We start from the raw sequence: 15,606 nt of genomic DNA, 5'->3' as shown, positions 1-15,606 counted from the left end.
ATCCCACTGTATCTGGTCTGGGTCCCTCCCCTCCATCTATCTGCCCCTGATCCTCTCCCCTTGAAGGACAGAGATTAAAACAGAAAGGACCTCAGAGCAATACCTAGTTCAACTCCCTCTTTATACAGAGGGAGTTGAAGCATGGAGAGGAGATGTGAGCTTTCAAATCCACACAGTGAGTCCCCATTGGCGCCTCTGGGGTGGATAGCAGGAGGGAAAAAGAAAAAAGTCTGTAGATTCTAATTAAAACTCCTTTTCCCCTTTCAGCTGATCCATGATTTTAACCCAAATTATTTTGAACCCTTTCTCTAGTGTCAAGCACGCATTTTTATTTTGTTTTGGCTTTGTCTTCAAACTTTATATTTTTGTTAGCTCAGTCCTCCTTTCTTCTTCCTCTCTGTTCCCAACTGAAACCATTTCTATAAGCCAAGTGTCTTAAATAGATGGAGCCCTGGGCTGGGGGTATCCCATGGGCCAGAGTTGAGGCTTGCTTTTCCTCTCCTGGAGTCACTGTTAGAAGTCACTGTTAAAGCGGCCATGGGTGTCACGCTATGCAGTAGTTAAGAGCATGGACTGTGCCTGAGTTTGACACCCAGTCAAGCAAGCTTTGTACTAGAAGGTTTCGTTTCCCTTCACCCCAGCTCCTCACTCCCTGCTTTCTAAAAGCACAGGGCCCATCCCTAAGAGTTCAGTAGTGGGTGTGGGGACGCTGTGTCCTCACCCTGTGTGTTAGGGGATTACAATCAGGCTGAAGTGGCCCCAGCCTGCAATGGCTTCTCATCATTCATGGAAAGGCAGCCTCTTAGGTGAGACTCCACCCCCACCCCTCTTGAAAATGTTGCCATGCTGCTCCTGAGGCAGCTCCTGCCAGCGATAGCAAGTCCAAATGCCGAGAGAGAAACATGAGGCATTCATGATGAAGAAAGATGCCCCCTCCTCCTTGCTTCCACGGATAGCGTGATGCTCCCCATTACCAAGGGCCTTTCTCTCTTCCAGCCAATAGCACGAGTGAGATGTCTAAGGAAAACAATGCTTGTGATCTCCGTGTTCGTCAGGCTTTGGATGAAACTAAATGGAGCAAGAAGAAACTGTGGTTCTTCAGTCAAAAAGCAAAAGCAACATGGGCCTCACCAGATGGAACAGCCTTCCCCAGGCACTTTCTGTATTGGGCCCCAGTATCTGAACTTCCAGTCATCAGCTGACTCAGGACTCCATGAGGAAAACAAATGGATTAGCTATGATCATGGAATCCACGCTTAGAATGAAATACCTACAGTTCGCCGAAAGGATGACCGAATCACTACTAGGTATACAAAAACCTGCAAAGAATACAGAGAGGGATGGTGTTAAAATGTCCAATCCCTTCCCACCAGGAAACTTGTGAAAGCCTCTGCCAGGCTCAGCCAAGGGAAACATCTCCAGCCTAGGCCAGCGGGCATTCTCTGCACTGTCTATCTTCTCTTCACCTGCTGATTTTCTTCTACTTCCCACACTGCTCTGCATCCCAGCCAGGCTGGGCCAGGAAGGGCACTCAGGGAGTCTGAATTCCCATACCATCCACACAGGATGCTCAGTCTCTCTTTCTGCAGATGCATATTTTGGGGGCAGAACTTTCAGCAAGTGTGCTTCTATACCCTGGCTACCCCTCTTCCTGATTTGCTTCTTTATAAGTCAGATTTTAGCTTTTGGGGGGTTTATATGCTTTACTGTGAATTTTCTTAAATGCCTTTGGTAGTGTTCTGTCCCCCAAGGAACAGCTTTTCTCTCTTTGCACCATTGCTTGGTTCCATATGCTCCCCATTCATAAAGTGGACCTCTGCAACTTTCGTGGTCTCCGTATTTAGGCAGGAAGAGACTAGCTGCCCCGACTGTCCAGGTATCACTGCCTTCTATGTGGCTCTACCAAACACCCCCGTTTGCTGTGGCACTTAAGGGTTTTAAGTTTAACTATTTTGTGCCTACCACGTGTGCACTCCACCAAGACGACTAAGGAAAACCTGGCTTCTTGTTGTAACTTAGCATGAGCTACCATTTTTTGAGCATACACTATGTTCTAGGCATTATGCTAAGTGCTTAACATGTATTATCTCTAGCCCTGACTGTAAACCTGGGAGATAAGCATCGTTATTCCCATTTTACAGATGAGGAAACTGAGTCTGAGAGCAGTTATATAACTTGCTCTGGATCACATAGATGGTAAGTGGCAGAGGTAGAACTAGAATCTAAGTCTGCATGATTGAGAAGTCCACACTCTTTCCTTTGTACCATTCTCCCAGTCACTCAGCAAACACATGTTGAGCACTTACCTCTCCCAGACAGTGTTCTTTCCTTGTGGAGCCTAACATCTAGCTCGCCTCATCCTTCATCCTAATGCTCTTGATCTGTGACAATGGAGAAGACAGTTCCTGATGCCCACGGCAAGGAAAAGGTCTAGAACAGCAAAGCAAAGGAAAAGAATTACCTAATTGCAGCTGTTAATTTGAAGTTTCCTAACCACCAGGAGAAAAATAACTATGTGAGAATTACCGTATCAGCCATATGTTTCTAGTTTACACATCTCAGGCACTAGCTGGAGTTCCCAGGCAGAAACAGACACAAACAGGTGGGATTATGGAATTCCCTGAAATATCATCAACAAGAGGAGGAGCAGGAAAATGAATCTTAAAGTGTATAGACTGTTTTGCGATCTTTTTCTAATTGGTTACAATATTGGACTTGATGTTTCTAAGAAATCAACAGCATCGTCAATCCTATCTGACATAGGAGAAGACAAGAAGCTGATAGATTGTGTTCTAGGATCTGAGGAAAATCAGTGGTGATATAAAGACCTAGGATATAAACCTATAGAAAAAAAGAAATCACTGTGGCCAGCAACGTTCCTTTATTGTGGGTTGTTGAAATAGTTTTAATTTTGCTGAGAGCCAAAGCAAGCTTTTCTTATTAAGAAAAAAGGCACATAAATATAGAACTGATTTAGTGATACCCAACAGCCATGGCTGAGATTTGTGCCCAAGCACTAAGGCAGTTTAGGTTATCATGTTTTAAAGGATTTCTTGGATTGGCTGTTGGTGGTACTTTCCTACTTCCTCCCTGTTAACTGAATCCTCATTTTGTTCAGATTATCAGGGAAATTTGTATGGGAAAGGTGGATCCTTCTTTGGGGCCCATAGAATGAACCGTGATCAACCTGATTCATTTCCTCTTTTGCCAATGTGGTGGTCATTTGACACAGTTTTCAGCAGGGAGACATAGCTAGAAGTCTGCTAATGGCTTTTGGAAAGATTTTCCTCTCTAACAAATAAAAAGAGAGGCTAAAGAGAAAGTCCATGTCCCTTCCTACCTGTCTTCGGATGTTTTTGTTTAAGGATGTGATATTCGGAACTGCAGCAGCAACTTTGCCACAATGAGGGAAGGTAATGCTGTCACATGAGGGCTACAGAATGAAGAATAGAAAGAGCCTAGGATCTTGGTGACCTCATTGCAATACTGAACATCCTGAAACCACATACCTGCAGAATTCTTAAGTGTTGTAAAAATGCTCTATGTTTTTTTTTTTTGGCACTTTTAGTTTCCTCTCCATGACACACTGGATAAAGAGAAAATAGCCTGAAGCCAACACATTATGTAAGAGTCAAAAAATGTGTCTGAACTAAGGTGAGACTCTGCTGATGGCTGACCCCTCTGTCTGTTGCGTTACACAGCCTGCAAAGGAATTTAGAAACAGAACAAAAAGCACATATTTATTGAGCATCTACTATGTGCCATACATTGTACTGGGGTCACAAGAGTGGACAAGACAGACAAGGTCATTGAGGTCATGAAAGTCACATTCTGGAAGACAGATGATAAACAACTAAAGAAACAAGGATAGGTGAAAACAGTCTTGGGCAATTTACTAAATATTGATTCAAACCAGTCCTGAGTATAAACCCAGACTCTGGAACCAGATAGATCTGGATTCAAATTCCACCTCTACCACTTGCTGTAACCGTAGGAAAGTCATTTAATCTTTCTGAGCATCAGTTTCTTCATCTGTAAAATGAAGATAACACAAAACTAACTCATACTGTTGGGAGGATTAAATAAACAAACTCACTGTAAAGTGCTTTACATAGAGCCTGGCACATAGTCCGTTTCTCTACATTCTGCATGATAATGAGGGTAACCACGATGAGGAGGATGATAATAATCATTTTTCACCATCATAATAATTTGTTCCAGGCACTGCGGGTATCAAAAGATGAACCAGACATAGACCCCGCATTTAAGAAATCTGAAAGGCAAGAATTCAGATTTGGTCATAGAATAGTCAAAAGTCAGGCAATGAATTAGGCAGAAGACAAAAGAATTCCTCTGGTAACCAGGGTTAGAGTAAGCTAGGCCCTCTGTCTCCACTTTTCTCCCACACATATTTTATAACCATTTATCCCCTCTTCCAAGACAGAAAGAAATATTCTGAAGGATTGCTGCTCTTTCACATACAGCCTCTGTTCCCAAGAGAATCAAGTGGGCTTTTTCTTTCTCCAGTGAAGTGAAAAATATAGGATGTGTATATCTGGGTGGCACTTACCAGCCTGGGCTATGTAACCAGCAAACACACACAGATATTCCCATCAATGTTCTCACTGAACCCTGTCTCCCTTCTTTCATCCTCTCAAAATCATACCCACTTAATGTGTTTAGTGCTCTGCAATTGACTAGTAACTGCTGCATCTAGCTATAAAATACAGATAAGCATCGGCTGCCAGGGTCCTCACACCCACACACATACCCTCACCCTTAGAAACATTTCCACTGATGGTCACACGAACCCCTGAATACTCTCACACTTGGAGAGCATCTTCCCACAGGCTTGCTCACACACAGGCTTTTTATGTGAGCTCTCATGGGGAATCTTTCAACTCTCAGATGGGAATTTCATTAACAAAGGAAGGGGAGGGGAAATCAAAAGGAAAGTACAGATGCCGGAGAAAAGAAATTACACTCAGTTTTGAAAGGGACCTAAAATTGTATCATCCTAGCCTGAACCTCCCTTATAACTGTTCTTTATTTGTACATTCTGTGCCTGAAATAAAACAAAACAAAAACAACTTTTCATTGATTGGGCAATTGTCCAGGCTCTTAGCTTGGCACCCAGCCCCCAGAGCTGTGAAATCAGCCTTACCAAGCCTATGCTTTGAAATGAGGAAACATTCTAGTTGGAAGCCTGTTCAAAATCAGGAACTTGGCACAAGGGTCCAGGGTCCTGTGTTTCTTCCTTCTCTCAGCCACATCTCCCTCATCCGACCTTGGTGAAGAGTCAGTCTTACTTGGCTAAGAAAGAGACTCAGAACGAGAACATAGTTGGATGAGACTCTCAGAAGTCACTGCCTGAGTATCAAACCTGAATAACCGAGAGATGTAACCTTGGCATACTTTCAGTTGTTTTTCTCCTGCCCACACCGCAGGTTTTTCAGGTCCTTGCCTGAGTGTGCACTCACCGCATAAATAGCGAGCTATCAACAGCCTGCTTCAGTCAGCCAGGCTATTTCAGCAGGCTGGCAACAGAGGATCCGGCTTCCAGATCCAGGGCTTGCCTTTGCCACTTCCAAGTAAGTATCTTTCAGAGGTCTGTCTTTAATGCAGAGGAATGAACTTGGTGTAGAAATGGCTGAAGTGCTATTGTTACTGTATTGGCTATTCTGTTGGGAAAGGTGAACAGGAAAACGGATAATAAAAGTTAGGAGCTGGTCCCAATCAGGGAGCTAGCGAATGCTGCTGGGTGTAAGATATATTATCACCTTCTATCAAACATGCATGGGGCTGAGTTGGATTTGGAGCTAGGTGGTGTCTGTGCTGGCCTTTTGGTCAGCAGGTAAGATGTTTTTCTAGCTCTCTCCTATGTCTGAAAGATTTTGAAACTTGAGCTTCTGTGACTTTGCCAGATGCATACGAATTTATCATTTAGAAGCCGATATTGCTATTTGACTTCTCAGTCTAAAATCAGACATAATATCATTTAGAATATTTTTTGGGTTCTACATAGGTGGGGTAGGGTGGTGTCTCTGGATTGAGTAGCGGTGGCTCGATTGTGAATTTGCAGTGCTATTTATTATGACTGCCGGTTTTCATTAATACTTGTCAGTTATGACAATTAAAACATTGATCTTGTTTAAGATAAAAAGGAACCCCATGCTCCAGGGTTTTGAGGAAATGTAGGTCAGTGATATTTGGACACAATGGTATCCAAGTATCCAGGTAAACTCTTAAGTAAAGTGGAATAAGAATTAGTAAATAAAAAGGCATAACATACCATCTAGCTTAGGTGAGACAGTCTTAAAGAGAAGAGGAATGCAAAAAGTTCCCATGAAGTAGCACTTCACTGGGCAGTCTGCAGTGTATTTAGTTAAGAAGGGTGAGTATAACCAGAGCAGGCAGAGGACAAAATAAAGGTGCTGGGGAGGACTGAAGGGAGGACTGAAGAAGGGGGAGCAGATAGTAGAGGTTTTATAACTGGACATCATATTCATAAAATGCATAAAGGAATATAATAAGGAATAAAGCATGACTTTATTCCATAGTTTCTCCCTTAGGGTCAAGAATCTTGTGATTAAGATTAAGAATCTGGTGAAAGCCAAGATTGCCTTTCGCAGGTAGTGCTCCCATCTGTGTGCTCCCCAACATACACCTTTATGCTCATTTTCTGGGCCCCTAGAAGTCTATGGCCCTGTGAAGACCTCTGGTTTAAGCTAATGCTTTCTTTTTTAATTGAACTGAAGCTGCTGACTGAGAATCTATAGAGAGGTTGGGGGAGGTGGAGATCCTTAACACGGCAGGCACTTCTTGGCCACCCAACTGAAGCTCAGTCGTAAAGTCCTAACGGTCTGATTTCAATCAAGAAAATAATGATTAGAGGGCTTCTCTGAGCAAAGATAAGTGGGGGGCCAGGAGGAAGAGGAAAGAGATAAAAGATGGCTCCTGCTCCCAAAGAGCTTAAAATCTGAAGTACAAGAACATAACTAAAAAGAAACCAGGCAAAAAATAGTACATACTTTAGGATTCCGTCGGTATAAAATGATAGAAAACGCAAACTAATCTATGATAACAGAAAGCAGGTCAGTGGTTACCTGTGGAAGGGGAGCGGTGAGAAGAGGGTTGGGGGTGTTACCAAGGTGCATAGGAAACTTTTGGGGGTGATGGATATGTTCACTATTGTGATTGTGGTAACCAAGTCTCATATGTGAAAATTTATCAGATTGTACACTTTAGACATGTGCAGTATTATATGCCAATCACAGTATGTCTTTTTCTAAACAAACAATAACAGTGTATCTTTTTGAAAAAAATCATTAAAAGCATTTTGAAAAGTCAGCTTGTACAACATACTGAAAATAAAAATTGAGTATGTCTGGAAAAAAATTAATTCAATAAATGACGTAGAGGACCAGACCATCAGGCCTGTCGACTTTTGTAGAACTGGGAGGGTCCCAAAGATCATCTAACTTGTTTCAGACCTGGAGAACTGTTGTTGTTTTTTTGTTTTGTTTTTTCCAAATACCTGAGACTGGGCCCCACCCTAACCAGTTAAATTAGACCCCCTGGGTGTGTGCCCTGGCATTGTTTTTTAAAGCTACCCAAGTGATTCTGACCTGCATCCAGGGAGGAGAACCAGTGAAACCCAAACCCCTCAGTTTACACGTGAAGATAGTGAGGCCCAGAGAGAGGGCAGGGACTGCCCTAGCCACAGGACCACCATGTCCCAGGTTCCAGGGATAGCAACAGGACTTCAAAGGAAGAGCACCCCTGAGACCATCTTTTCTGCGTCCTCAAAATCACACTCCCAGCTCTGGCTATCATAGGGTATCTGGTATGTTTCAAGCACATTCTGGAACCTAGACGTATTCCAGGGTGGCCAGTAGGAGGAATTACTCAGAGCCTCAAAGGTGCATTATTTAAAGATGTGCTAACGCGTGAGAAGCGATGGTGAAAAAGGATGTTTCAAAACTAAAGCTTCCTTTTGTTCCCTACATAATACCTACTCTAAGCCAGAGGATTATCATTGTTAAAAAGAATAGTGGCAGACACACAGGGCGCTCTACTCTGGGGGATGGCCAAATTGTTCTTTTAGGAACCAGAGTGAGTTCTCAGCATTGGGATGAGTTGACTTGGCACTACAGGGTCTTTTCATTGCGAATGCCAGGTCACCCCCAGGCAGAGGTGTGAGTGGGTGAAATCTGTCTTTGTGGCTTCTGCCCTTCCTGCCTGTCCTTCACCTCAGCATCAGTGAGGGTGCAGGTGTGGATATGCAGGGATGTCCAGCTGGGTGCCTGGGCCAACTGGCCATGTTGTAGGTTGTTTCCCATCTCTCCTCCAATCCAAACATGCCCGATTTCCCGGGTCTCATCCCCTCAAGGCTTTGCTTACCCATCTCTGGAAAACTAATTAAAGTTATGATGTAAAAGACAATAATTGTTTAACGAGTTATGTCCCTCCCTAGTATATTAAAGAGGTTCCAGCAAGATAACATGTCTGGGAATTCTTTGAATTGTCATACAAATATAATTATCATTTGGAGCAATCAGGCAAAATTTATAACCCCTACAGGTCAGAATTCCAAGCAACTTCCTGGGGGAAAATATACCAAGATTTGGGATTTTCAGTAGACTTCCTCAAAGCACATAAGGAATTCCCTATAGACGGTGGGCCCTGAGAGATTTCTTTTTCTGAATTGGTTTATGTTTTTGTTAAATGCACTCATCTTCATTGGAGATGGCTGCATGTCACTTATCTTTCTGAAAAATGGAGAGCCGCCTTAAGATCACCACAGTGGAGACAAAACATCGAGAAATTCTGCTCACAAGTCTTTATTAATATTACCTGGTTCCTTCTAGGGAGCAGAAGGCTGCCAGTGGCAGAGCAGTTTGACCAGTCTTAGTAACAAAGGACCACCTTCCCTGGGGACCCTGTCCTGCAGCCTGGGGAAGGGGCCCCCTCCATTCCTGTGACTCTGGAACCTTGACAGCCCTTTCTTCCTTTGGGGGAGCTGAGATTGCTGCAGCTCCTGTTAGCAAGTGGCAGCTGCCTGTAGCAAGTCCTGCCTCTGAGGAGGGGTGTGGCCAGGTGAGTAATGAACCTCCCTCTGGGGAAGTAGGCGGCTTGGAGCCCTGGGCAGCTGGGCAGAGTGCACAGAGCCTCCACTGGTGAGAGGAGCAGTGAGGAGGGGAAGGAGAAGGTAAGCACCATGCTGAGCCACGGGAGGCCAGCAGACTGGGAGATGGGGAAACAGGGGACTCAAGCTCTGGGGGACAGGATTAGGCTCTTGGCATCAATGTGGTGCCAAGCACTGGTTTAATGCTGCTGTTTGGAAGCCAAATGTTTCTTCTTCTTATCATTTGAGATTTCACCAAAATAATAATAATAATTTAAATAATAATTTTCTTTTTAAAAAATGAATGACAGGTTTGCACAGCTGATAAAACAGGTTTGTATAACAGTGAAAGAATTTCTGCCTTCTTTGGATGACTTTTCAAAGAAAAATTCTTTTTATTTCCAAATTCTTTTTATGTGGAATGGCTTCGTTCATTGGACATTTTTTTAAAAGGCTGTGTCATAACCTAATCTAATTAATGTTTAGAAATTGTTGATGGCTCCCTCAGACTTTTAAACAGCCAAATGAATAGGGATGGTGGGGATGGTGGATAGGGCTATGCAAAGATGAAATTGTTGACAGAATGGTGACCTGTGGCCTGGAGGGATTTATAAAGTACTAACCGCTCATGTAAAAACCAACACCTGAGGATCCTAAGGCAGCCCCTGGACTACACCCATGCTGTCTGCTCACGTTGGGTGGGCTGGTGGAGGACAGTCTTGAGGTTGCAAATAGAAGAGATTCTCCTGATGGGGGGATGAGGGTACATGTGCTCTCACCCTGGCCCTGTTCCCTCTGCCGCCCCTACCTTTCAATGGCCCTGATGTGGATTTGGCATTCCGGCACTGTTGATTCTGAACACATGTGGGTTTGGGGTGTGTGAGTACATGACCAAGCAGGTGCAGGTCAAGTTGTCTTGTTTATTTGCTGGGAAAGTGCCTTCATTGATCTTGATGTTCAATACCCTTCCACAGAACCCCAGTGGAGATAGGTCCTGGCAGAAGATAGCCTGGCTTGGGGAGCAGAATATGGGTCTGGTAATCAGGAACCGTGTTTTATTTTCAGCTCTAACTCAGCTGCAATGGAATTTTATAGCAAGAGAGAGCCCGAAAGATCAGTTGTCCCAGTGGGTTACTGATAGCTCCCCCCTTTCATTCTCAAAAACACCTGGCCTGAGCAATAAAGTATATGGTCCCATATGAATACAACTCACGCAGGTACAAGAGAGTAAAGTGACTTGCCCTAAATTTTAGGATTTAGAATTAGTTGGTGGCTGACTCTGGGATGTAAGCCTGTCCACACCTCATCAGACCTCTTTGCCAAGTCCTGACTCCTCTCGTGATTCAGATTCCCGTGAAGCAATGTATCTGTACTGCCCAGACAGAGAGCTGGGATATTTACAATATATTGGCTTGCTACAAATAAGTTCAGTATGAATGCTGGGGGTTCAAGGAATTGTCCCTCCCAAGGTCAGGTTATTCTGTTTGCTTCAGGTTCTAATGTTAGCTTATGGCCATATTTGACCAGCGATAGGAACTCTTTTGAAAGTAGTGAAGTTAATTTTTACCCATCCTCATGTAATTTCTTGTAATTTGCCTCTAGTAGGTTTGCTAAAATGTGAACAAACATGAAAACTCTACCTGATCTTTCAGAACTACTCTGTCCTTTTATGTTAAAAACAAAAACAAAGACATAAATGACCGATGGCAGACATCGATCAGTTCTAATCGCTCAGTACCTACTGGGCAGGAAACTAATGGCAGTCGTTCTAGCAATTGGATCTAGACAGATTACTGTGGAAGTTTCCTGGAATTCTTAAGGACATGACAGATGTGCTTAGATAGTCCCGCCTTTGTTGATGTATTTTCATTTGCTTCCTGTGTGATTTCTCCCTAAGGAAATTTACAGAAACAACCTTCCCTTTACTCCTTTCCAAATTCCTAGTGTACTGGTGCCCAGGAGTGAAATCTGTTTTAGAAAAAACTTTGAGTCAATAACTTATGCCTGGAAGTATCTATCACTTTATTATGTATTCTTCATCCTCTTTCTGAGGAGGAGAATAGCTCCCTTTGGGGATGGCTAGAACCGGGTTTCATAAAGCAGAAGTAAAGAAAGCAGAAGTTTGTCTCCTGCCTTCATTACCATTGTACCTGGATCAGGGTTTAAAAGGGGGGAGAGTCCTTGGAACTAGTTCCAAAAGGCTCCTAGAAGACTAAATAATAATAAAATCAAATTGATAAGGAACAGCAAGAGGACCCAATGTTATATAACTTAGATAAGCAAAGGCTAGAAAGCCATTTGCTGATGGTGTGGAAAAGGATGAAGGGTGGTCATCGAGGTCAGTGGCCAGCTATGCACTTTGCTCTTTGAGGAAAAAAAACAACAACAAAAAAACCAAGCCCAGGGATTGGAGTACGCTGCAGCATGAAGAATATTAAGTGTGCTGTGAACTGTTGCCCCATCATACAGAAAATACATTGGAAAGAATTACACAGGCAAGCTCTGAAAGACGGGGCAGTCCAACAATCTTAGTTGTTGTTTTTTTTAAGATTTTATTGGGGAATTGGAGGAGGGGAACAGACAAGTTGCTGTCCTTTTGTTCTTCAGTCTAGTCGCTTCACTGGCCCATGTTGGCATTATCATTGCACTCTTCAAGAGGCAGTCACTTGCTGTTCATTGGACGGCCGCTCACGGCGGCTCACAGGCAGCTCATGAAAGCGCACACCAGCTGCCGGCCAGCCCCACCGCAGCCTAGGCCATTGCCGGTGACTCACGGGCAGCCCAGCTCCAGGTCGAGCTGTTGTTCACCATCTCAGCTGTAGAGGGCGCAGTGTCACTGGCCCTCATGTGGGATCCGAACCGGGGCCCTGCTGCTCACAGCTGGCGTCCAAAGCCAACTCTTAACCAACGTGCCACTCGGACGGCCCACAATCTTTTAATGTTTCATCTATTTTTTTTTCTTGTCTTTAGGCTCATGTTGAATTAACATGTTCCTTAATTCATAGTACACACAAGGCCCTTCTTAGGTTTTACATCTCAATCTATTACTTCTAATTTCCCATTCTCCCCCATGCTTTCTCTTTCAACTCAACACCATATTACTAAGCTCTACCTATGCTGTTGATTATATGTCTAATATTTCTAATGCATTATTTCTAACTGTTTTGTAATAGTCTGCTGTTTATATACACTCTTTGCTTATCTAATCCTCTAGTGTTGGACATTTCTACTGCCTCTAATTCTCACAAATGAATATCCTCCTATGTATACTCGACCGCTTTTAGATCTGGCTGGTGGGATACAGATGAAGGGAAAGGGGTGGGCTAGACAGCCTATGTTTTCTTTAAACAATATGGGATATTGATTGTCCATGAGAAATGGACACACATGATGTCACAAGGTCTAGTTTAGTATTTCAAGCAGTTAGAAGCCTCTCTGAATTCCTTAGTACTTGACTGAGACTTTATAAGTGGGTGAAATAATTTCCTAGAACTTAAAGAGTGTGATTTTCCATGGTCTCCCCTTCTCAATGTCATTTTCTTAAACTTGGGCTACTCAGCTTTAGAAGCATTTCATTTTTCCATATTGGTCATTGATTACCTGGGCAAAGCAACTGAAATGTTCTAAGAAATCTTATTAGTTATAAGGTTGAGTGAAGTTTTAAAAATGTTTCCCTATTTGAATAATTGCAAAACCTGATGTCATTCGTTTGCCCAACATTATATACTGAGTCACTGGGAAAGCTGGATTAGAACCTTAATACTGGTACCTTGTATTCATATAGTGTTTATAATGTATGGTGCTATTCATAAACATAATCCATCTCATTGAACCCTACAGCCGCCTCTGTGAGATACGTGGGGGTAGGATTATAGTTTCAATTGTAGATCAAGAAATGAAGGTTCAAAGCAATTAAGTGAGCTGTCCAAAGTCACTTGGAGTTTTAAATGATATCACTGGAAGGAGAGTGCAGGTCTTCTGAGGCTCCATCCAGCCTCTTTCTGCAACAGTATGTCTGATGTTCAGAGAAACAATCTACTGAAGGTTCAGAGTTATCCCCTGAGCTGGACTTTTTGGAGTATTTGTCCTTTTCAATGATTTTGTGATATTAATGAGTAGGCTAAAGCTGCACAGCCTGTTTGTCTCATTAGTTGAACACCTGTTCATAAAAACAATTCAACAGGGGAAAAATAAGGCCCATATAACTGAGTCGCATGGCAACAAGCAGCATGCATAGTTGGACTTTGGCATATTTTGGAGCTCTACAAAGTACCTGCTGTGTATCATTTAATCCATTACCTAATTACAGTCATAAAATAAGAATGGTAGTTGGACCATAAAAATAATAATTGATTCAAGTATATCTGTGAAAAGCGATGATTTTATTTTATCAAAGAGCCTTTTCTATACATTTCACAACGTACAAACAACCTGAGCACTTTGTATCTGCTTGCATTAGGCAGGTCACAACAGCCTATGAAAAGGCAACCTAAACATCCACTCATCATCATGCACATGCAATACCATGAAAGTCTCTAACTACTGTTCTTCACTATGTAATTAGGGATGAGGCAAAAATATTACAGAACCAGCATACACCTTTCAAAAAAATAAATCATGATGACTTGTCTCCTGAATTAGAAACAAGCAGCCCGTTTTCAGAGTCGGGCACTGGCAGTGAGAATGCTTTCAGAAAGAAACTCTATTTTTTCCAAATTTTAAAGTGACTGAATGGCTACAGAGCAATATGACAATTCTATCTACTTGATCCTCAGCCATCTGTGTGTGGCTTCTCTGTATTACATTTTAAAAATACCTGACCGATTTCTATCATCAGCATTTGAGCTTTTGAGTGCCCCTCCTCTTCTATGTGACAAACACATACATCTCCCTACCCTACAGTCTATTGATTTAATTAATCTAATTAATGCTCTCCAAAACAAAATATAATTAGGAAGCTAAATGGGAGGCTAAAAATTAGTAACATAGTCTAAAACATAAAAAGCATATTTATCTACCATTTTAACTTATTTGTGCCATGTTTTCGCTCCATGAAATGTTTAGAAAGTTCATCTTTTTATTTGCTTCTTAGCATAATAGTGCAAACTTTTCTTTATGTTTTAATGTTTTCTTTAGAAAATGTTGAGATTTCCTACTCCCCTTCTAGAAATCTATTTGTCTAATTTCTTGGTGTATTAGGGCATCAGGCATATTCAAAGAGGAGATCTGATAATTCAATTTACTTCACAAGTCGCACCCCTCCTGTGTTATCTGGTTTGAAATACCCTGAGCACATGGCTGTGCTCCATGGAAATCTCTAGTACAAGCTGTTTTTGTTCCTTTGTTTATATTTGATCATAGGACCAAACTCTGTATGAGATGCAACAGATATTCACTTACTAAGCATTAGCTCAACCATACTAACAATACATACTAACAAGGCAGGCAGAGGCCTAAGCATTATTCATTCCACCAGACAAATCTCTACCCTATTTATTCAAACTGCAATAAAAATGAAAGGTCAAGAAATTTGAAGGTATACTGTATCCTCTTACCTTTAACCACAGAAATGCAACAATATGCTTTCTTAAAAGCAAAAAAAAACAGTCTCCTGTTTCTTCCTGTGGTTAGGGATATGTGGTTCTGTCCTCTAAGATCCTAAGAGACCTGCATCTTGCTAATCTATGATAGCAATACAGAGGCCTAAATTCAACAGGAACTTTTTTACTATCCCACACCTACGTGAGAAATGTAACATTTTACATATTAGGGGACCAGCTGTCCAGGTTTGCCTGGGACACTTCTGATGTATGCCTGGTGTCTTAGTGTAATTATTGACAGCACCCCTTTTATGGGTTGGATGACAAATTATATGGTCATGTTAATTTAACAGATAGACTGAATGTTAAAAAGCACCTTTGTTCGAAATGTTTCATGGGCTCTTCTGTTGCTCTTTGAAGTAGAAACTGGGCACAAAATGTTTGGCCAATCAGGGACATCATTTAGAATGGACCACTGTATTCCACTTTCTCAGATCAACGACATCAGTGAACTGTTGATGAGGAATAACACGATGATTTAAAACCCAGGCCATTCTGATTATCAGAATTTTAGAGGAGATATGATCTCAGAGGTCACCTGCCCCAACATCTTCACTTTTCTAGATGAACAAATAATATAACACTCTTGGAAATGTGTATGGCATTCTAATTTTCTAAGTTGCTTCATGAGCATAACCTCCCTAGACCACAACTGCAGTAAATAGTCAAGGAAGGAAGTTTTCGGCCACACTTTATAGAGGAGAACTACGTTTCCAATATCTTTAAAATACTCAGCCACAATCATGTGACTATTAAGTAGAGTTAAAATCAAAATCCAGGTCTGACTCCCTGCCCAGTGCTCTATTACTCCATGCCAGTTTAATATTTTCATTTAGTGATGAGGATTTAAAATGTATCCCTTACACGTAATTTATCCAC

The 15,606-nt window shown here is 42.2% G+C and overlaps 1 protein-coding gene and 1 long non-coding RNA gene across 6 annotated transcripts in view; both read left to right on the top strand.

The window, feature by feature from the left end:
• Positions 1–3,635, top strand: part of LOC109394365 (uncharacterized) — a 77,588-nt gene extending 73,953 nt beyond the window's left edge. The window contains exon 4 of the long non-coding RNA XR_002126429.1: positions 3,569–3,635. This is a non-coding gene — a long non-coding RNA (uncharacterized LOC109394365). The remainder of the gene's footprint in view (positions 1–3,568) is intronic.
• A 1,498-nt stretch (positions 3,636–5,133) lies between these two features.
• HOPX (HOP homeobox) overlaps positions 5,134–15,606 on the top strand; it is a 20,311-nt gene continuing 9,838 nt past the window's right edge. Inside the window, exons 1-2 of one of the 5 annotated variants that reach the window (XM_019664376.1) lie at positions 5,134–5,591; positions 8,871–9,099. The gene's annotated coding sequence lies outside the window, so the exon portion shown is untranslated. The other 4 variants (XM_019664375.1, XM_019664372.1, XM_019664373.1 and 1 more) reach the window with 4 other exon arrangements.

Source organism: Hipposideros armiger, unplaced genomic scaffold (assembly GCF_001890085.2).
Source record: "Hipposideros armiger isolate ML-2016 unplaced genomic scaffold, ASM189008v1 scaffold_420, whole genome shotgun sequence".
Classification (NCBI taxonomy): domain Eukaryota; kingdom Metazoa; phylum Chordata; class Mammalia; order Chiroptera; family Hipposideridae; genus Hipposideros; species Hipposideros armiger.
This window is presented reverse-complemented; position numbering and strand designations above follow the sequence as displayed.